A 7,500-nucleotide genomic window follows, 5' to 3' on the forward strand; every position below is an offset into this window, starting at 1 on the left:
ATTCTTCTTGCTGTAGTTCGGTGTCGAAGATTTTATTCAGGTCCGTTTCGTCAGATCCCGATAATGTGTCCCCACCACATGAATACGACCTTGATTCTGAATAGGAATAACTTGCGCCACAACGAGGGCATTTTATGCGACGTCTGTTCCTTTTCTTGAATTTTCGAGGAGAATTTCGTTTCGGCATACTAGAAAAGACTTAAATTTTAGTGTAAGCAGCGAGCTTCTTTGTCCTGTTGGCGCCTGCAACTTGCCTGTATCCGCTGATCAAAACTACTTTGAGCTGCTGGCCAATAGGAGTGTGTCGCATGCTTATATGGACCAATGGCATCCCACCGCTTCTTGCATTGTTTACACGTATTTTCTCGCCACTGTTGCATTTCGGTGGCGTTAGCCGCAGCAAGTTTCTTTTGGGGTGATTCCAAGTGTGGTTTGACCTTTTGATTCGTGATGTCAAACAACCGAGCAAATACAGCTTCCGAATTCCGCACAATTTTGACCAGAATTGTTGAGATCAAGAACGCGTTACAAGAGCGCAATTACGGCAAGATTGCAAAACAGCTGGATGAATTCAATGATTCCTTATGTATCATCGAAGGCAACCAGGCAGAATTTTCTGATGCCGTTTTAAGTCCATCAAAAAGATCCAGGAAACTATGGAAAATGGTTTCAAGGCCATAGAAGCAAGGATCGTTGCTTTGGAGGCAAAGATAGATCAAGATGTAGCTACGCAGGCAAACAGCGTTGGATCTTGGACGCCATCACCAAACATTTCAGGCAGAAGGCGAAAGAATCCCAGACACCCTGATCTGTCGGTAAATAAGCTCTTTATGGAAAGCCGATCATGAATTTGTTGTTTCTGTGTATGTTTGCGTCTAGGAAGGGGACATATCGTCGTTTTCTACGCCAAATGAACGTTGAAAACCTTTGTATTTTCAAATTTTGCACCTCGATCGGCGAGCAATTTTTCACACCTTTTCTTCTGAAACCCCTGTGTAACAGCTATTATGAAAAAGACCTCAAAATATTGCGATTTGGTAACCGGCAGGCTTGGCAAAAATACAACCTTTTGTATCGCTAGGCTATTGCAAGCATGGTTTGTCATATTGAGATTCTTTTCAGCAGTCTTTATAAGACAAATATTGCCATCTTTGAAAAGTGTTATATTTTGTTGAACATGTCTGTTAATCGTCAGTTTGTGTTCACAGCACTATATCCGCTCCAAGATGGATCAGTTGGGACTGTCCTGGAATACTGACATGAAGTGAGTTCTTTAAGTTCTTTATGCAGCAGTCAATTTCTGCGGCTTTCACTACTTTTAAGGAGGCTCATAAGGGTTTTCAATTGTTGTAGTGTCTGTGAACTGATGAAAGATTACAAAAATTGCATGTGGGCATGTGGACAAACTTCCAAACATCTTTGTAACTCAGTTTTTGGGCAATACCTTTAAGGTAGTTCTGATGTCATTACGATTACCATGGCAACAGGTTAGCTCTGCAAAAAGGACCTTTAAGTTTCAGATTTTGCAAAGTAGGTGACCTACTGTTTTTGTTGTTGTCAAAGCACCCTAAATTCTTTAACTCATTTGGAAATATTACAAAAGTTACCAAGCTTGTGTTATTTCAAAAAAGGCATTTTTTTCACCTACAGAAAATTCTACTAGATAAATTTCACCCAGAGAATTCTATTTGAAGTGACAAACTGAATGTAGCATGTATGCAAAAAATCAAGATAGGTCACTGTGCAAAAATGCGAGATAACGACAAATGTTTCCTGCAGCTTTTATTCCTGGTCGCGTAATTGATTGAATTCAGCAATTGAACCGAAAAAAATGTGTGAGTGTTCAATTTCCGAATCCAATCGAACTTAATTGAACATTGGCATTTAATTATGCAAACCATCAGTCGAAATAGACAAGAATTTTGAAATGTATTTTTTAGCATGCCAGAACAACAAAGAATTAGGTGAAATGAACAGTAGATTGATGTGGCTTTGCTGAAACACAGTTTTATGATCCACTACTGTCATGATTTTTAATCGAATGTATGCCAACTGCGGCTACTTAATTGTGACAAACCTGATCATGCTTGAGACTGTTGTTGTTGCTCTTTCGTAAATTCAGCTTACAGTTGTGTACCTTCTTCCCCTTACTTAGCAGATGAGGTTATATATTAAATGGCAGCAACAAATATTGCAAAATGATTGTTGTTGTTGTTATTTTCGATGGATCAATTTTGTGGCACATTCATTATCATCTGTAGGGAGAATGAAGACCCAAACCAGGTCGTTTCAACAACTTTACTTCGAGAGATCAAAGAAGTAGAACAAATTAAAAATGATCAACTCTGCACAGAGAGGCGAATTTTGCGTAAGTTGTTATGATCATGCCTTTATTGATGTATTCACCATATTCAAACAAGGAGGTGCATGTCTGTGTGTATACTGTATGGCTATTAAAGGTACTGAATTTTCAATAAATGCAAGGCAAGGCCCAAGGCATTTGTCTTGTTCTCAAATGATACTGTATAACAGCAGTGGTCACACTATCACTTTTACCAATAGTAAATATACCTTTGTCACTCGGTAGCCATGTTGAGTTCAGAATAAAAAGCTTTGTTTTCACATGGCAAGCCTCGCACTGAATTCACGTCTGGGTGAGGCTTGCAGTGCTCGACCCTACCTTTTTCACCAACTAGTCCTTGGGCTAGTGAGGTGTATGGTGGCCCATGTGTGCCATACGAAAACAATGTCGAATGATCATTCATTCTTATATTTTTTTGAATAAAAACACATTTTTTCTTAGAAAAAATGATCACTTATTTTAAATTATATATTACTTTTATTTTACGAGCATAGCCTAAGAGTGCCATTGCAAAAATAGATAAATAAATAACTATCTATGGAGTATGTGTGCCATTGCAAAAAAAAAAAAACTTGAGCGGCCCACGTGTGCCATTGACCAAGATGCAGTGCGGTGCCCTGTTGTGAAACCCAATATGGCAGAGACGTGAGTAATAGTTAAGAACAGCGACTGGGAACATGACTTGCTTTGAAAGAACAACCAAGATAAGTACGTCAGACTGAATTTACGGAGGTCGAAAATATTAGACCTCGTGAGAAGGGATTATCCCATGTGCGCATGGAGCATTAAAAGTCTGGCACGCAGAATGCAGTATTTTGCAATTGGGTGTCCGGAAAACTAAGACCCTTTTCATTTTAGTTCTCACAGCAATCTCTGGGCCGTTTAAAAAGGCGCAAAAATATAATAAATAAATGCGAAGGAAATCAGGAATAAATCATGGTTGTGGCGTGAAGAATTATCAAGAGCCGCTAGATTTTCTCCCAACGCCGGCATCATAAAGCCTTATTGTTGTCTCAAAATCGAACTCATTTTTTTTGATATACATAAATTTTCTTTCAGTAATAGAGGGTTATTTGTGCCGTTCCTTTCTATGGTTCATTTGCTGCTTTGCTTCGCTTTTAGTTATTATATTTTTGCACCTTTTTAAACGGCACAGGGATGCTGTAAGAACTAAAATGAAAGGGGTCTTAGTTTTCCGGGTACCCAGTTGCAAAATACTGCATTCTGCGTGCCAGACTTCTAATGTTCCATGCGTACATGGGATAATCCCTTCTCACGAAGTCTAATATTTCCGACCTCCTTAAATTCAGTCTGACGTACTTATCTTGGTCGTTCTTTAAAAGCAAGTCATGTTTCCCATCGCTGTTCCTAACTATTACTCGCGTCTCCACCATATTGGGTTTCACAACAGGGCATTACGCTGCATCTTGGTCTATGGCACACATGGACCGCTCAAGTTTTTTTTTTTGCAATGGAACTCGTTGGCTATGCTCGTATCTTTTTATTTTATTTTATTTTTTTTATTTTTTGAGTAAATTTTAAAAATAAAAAATAAAAACTACATAAATTAAGACTAAATAAATTTTTTTAAAAATAAAAAATAAAAGAAATATATATTTTAAAAATAAGTAATCATTTTTTCTAAGAAAAAATGTGTTTTCATAAAAAATATATCTATATAAGAATGAATGGTCATTCGATAGTGTTTTCGTATGGCACACAAGGGCCACTAAAGAGGTGTAAAGTTTACTAGTCAAAAGTCATCACCGTGGGTTACAGCTCTGTTATATAATAATTATCGAAAGTCTCAAGGCATCACAATGATGCTACATGTACGCTGAAGTGCATTTGCTGTTTATGTTGTATTATGTGTTATAATTTTTGCCTCAGTTTTTGGCTCTTAATAACTTGTTTCTATCTGTCAATTTAGAAACTAGAAAAAAGACTGAAAGTTTTCCACGAAGAAGAGAAAGAGGAGGAAATATTTGGATCCCTCCACATCAGCCTTGTCTCCTCAGATGAGTCAGAAGATGAAGGGGATGCCTTAGTCGCCAGGCCTTTAACCTGGAGAGTGGAGGAAGTGTCAGACTTCTTTAAGACACTGGATGACAGGTGGAAGGCAGCAATGACACCACAACAAAAGCGTCAGTCAGTAAGCCAAAGGAATGGCCTTCCAAGTCTACAGAGCCCAAATGGAGTTCCTCAGCAGTTAGTTTGGGCTGTACGATCTTTGTAGCTTGACTACAAAGTTAAGTTTGTACAGGGTATTGTGTTAATTTTACTTGCCTACAATCTATGAGGTTATGGTAAATAAGCACAGTTTGCTTCTTTTTCAATAGCTAATACTGAGAACTGATTGCAGTAATGTTGGTGGGTCCTTTTTTCTTAGCTTTGTTTTTGTATACTTGTATTGTATATAATTCGAGTGCTCTTTTGGACAAACTGACACCATTTCTAGTTTAGTAGGGTTAGATGAAAGAGCAGTGTTTTTTAATTTCATAGAAATTGTTTGTTGGAGGGGAAGATGGAAGTAACTATAAATCCAGAAACTTATTTTGTTTGTAGCTCATATTTGATTTTAGTCTTGTAATACTTCAACACCAGTGTACATTTAAATAAACGATATTCTTGGAATTCAGAGTTGTTTTCTTTCATCCTAGCATTTAACACTGGAGAGGGAAGTCCTTATAACGTAGTCCGCTGTTTCCCTTAGTTAATCTCAAATGAACAGTTAGCAAAAACTCTGAAACCATAAATCGCGCCAAAGAATCTGGAGTTGGGCTGGGGGAAAGGTGAAGCAGGAAAGCCCTCGGAATTCACCCGAATTCACTACCTAGAAAACACGCGAAAAAACACGTTTTCTTGAATTCGCATGAATTCACCACCCTAGAAAAAACCATGAAAACACCAGAATATTCATTAGTTTCCGAGTCATCACAGTTTGGTGAACGCTGGAAAACAGGCTTTTTGTAAAATTATCTTGAATTCACGGTCACAGAAAATGTAAGAAAACACAGCAAAACGCTTGTGAGCGGCCGATTATTCGCCGTTTTCGGAGCGTAAACGGATCACTAAACACTAGAAAACATACGTTTTCTTGAATTTTCATGAATTCACCCTTCCAGAGAATGTAAAAATATGCGAGAAAAACGCTTGCGAATTCCGGAATACTGGCTATTTTCCAAGCATTTACCGATCGGTGAACGCTTGAAAATATACGTTTTCTTGAATTTACATGAATTCACCGTCCCAGAAAATGCAAGAATACGAAAGAAAAACACTCGCGAACGCCAGAATAGTGGCTGTTTTCCAAGCATTAACTGATAGGTAAACGCTAGGATTTTCCATGGCGGAAAACAAGGGAAAACGCGGGTTTTTACTGGATAACGGCTTTGCACGTGACGTTGGTCTGTGGGAAAACTCCAGTAAACGCCCAGAATACCAGACGTTTTACGAGTGTTAACTGAATGGTGAACGCCAGAAAACGTGCGTTTTCCAGCGTTCACCGCAACAGAAAACTGCCGGATAATGGAACGAATACTCGAATTCACCGGCATGAAAACTCGCGGAAAAGATAGGATTTTCCGTTTTGGTCTGGAAAATACCGCATTTTGCTTAAGTTCGCCGCTAAAATGCCACTTTTCTTGCCATGATCGGAAATATTTAAACGACATAAAACATAGAGTCACAAGGGTTTTCCCCCTTCTGATTGTTAAAAGGGGATGTACAAAACTGTCGACTAGGCGGATTCGTTGAAAGTACGGAAAATGTTCGAAGCACCGTATAAGTTTGGCTAAGAAATACCTAGGAGCGCAGTGGCCTGAGGTGAAACGATCCATAGATTCTCCAGCTACATGCACGACCGTCGTACGCGCTTGTTCAAATAACATTTTATCCCAGCGACACTGGTTACATTAACGTTAAAAGAAATAACTTACTGTTATCTTCAAATGGACTTATGTATAGTTGTTGGTCCTCGGAATCACTGTCTTCAGCATGTTTTCTTTTGCGAGAGTAGCGGTTTTCTTCCTGTAAAGGAAAGAAGAAAACAAGCTTTGGCTTAAAGAACTCAATATTTATTATTATTATTTATTATTATTACATACCTCTTTTCTGTTCTTCTCTGATATGGATGTACCTTCAAAGTATGAAATGACCTCTTCCGTTTCACTTGGATTGTGATCCGGGCTTTCCTCAACAGAAACTGTGACTTGAAAAAATAAAGGTTGTTACAATATGTTGACAAGTAAGAAAAAGAAGTAACCAGTGGAAGAAAGCAAGGAAACTCCCACCTCCCCTCTTCCCTCCTTTTTTTAGTTAAGCTACCATGGCAACAGGAACACTTTGTACAACGGAGGCAGTGGCCGAAAGGTAAGGTAGAAAATCTAGATCTTTCTGTCTGTAGGTTAAGTCACCATCTCTGCCACTCTATAACTGAAAGAAATGAAGGCAAGAAGGGAAAGTGTTAAATAAAACGAACCACTAACCTTTACCATTTCTCTTGCCAGTACTGGAGATACTATCGTCTGATAGCACTTCAATGCCTGAAAGAAAGATGATTCCATTTCTATATTGCGGTAAAATACGCCTGTCTCCACGAGGTTAAGAGGCGTTATCCGAGCTACACTCTCTTCATTCCTATTTTTCCAGTATAATTTGATACACCTGAAGCTTTGCTAGCAGACAACTCAGTTTTATGAATGTTACAACAAGATCGATGTCCAAAAAGCAAGAAATGACGGCCAGTTCAGATTCTCAAAAGCTTGACGACCTGTTAACCAAAATGGACGCCCTTCTCGAGGCGAAGAATGACATGCTGATAAAGTTGAATAAGCTGGAAGAAATTCAACATGGAATTGTCAAAGATGTCGACGAGCTGAAACAAAGTCTGCGAGATTCACAACAGAAAATTGAAGAGAAAGCAGACCGTATCGAGACTGCTGCTTTAATGAGAAGGATTGAAGGTCCAAACGCAACAACATTGTTATTTGGGGCGTGGAAGAAGGCAGCGAGGGAGCTTACACCTCAATGGAAGAATTTGTTAGCGTTTCTATATTCCAAGGTCTGATGAATTTGGAGAGAGAAGTCGAAGTTATGCGAGCACATAGAACAAGTATAAAACAGGACACTAACAATCC

The 7,500-nt window shown here is 38.7% G+C and overlaps 1 pseudogene; it reads right to left on the reverse strand.

Annotated features, from left to right (window-relative positions):
- Positions 1 to 187, reverse strand: part of LOC138046361 (uncharacterized) — a 14,590-nt pseudogene extending 14,403 nt beyond the window's left edge.
- Between the last annotated feature and the right edge of the window lie 7,313 nt (positions 188 to 7,500).

This window comes from Montipora capricornis, chromosome 4 (assembly GCF_036669925.1).
Source record: "Montipora capricornis isolate CH-2021 chromosome 4, ASM3666992v2, whole genome shotgun sequence".
Taxonomy (NCBI): Eukaryota; Metazoa; Cnidaria; class Anthozoa; order Scleractinia; family Acroporidae; genus Montipora; species Montipora capricornis.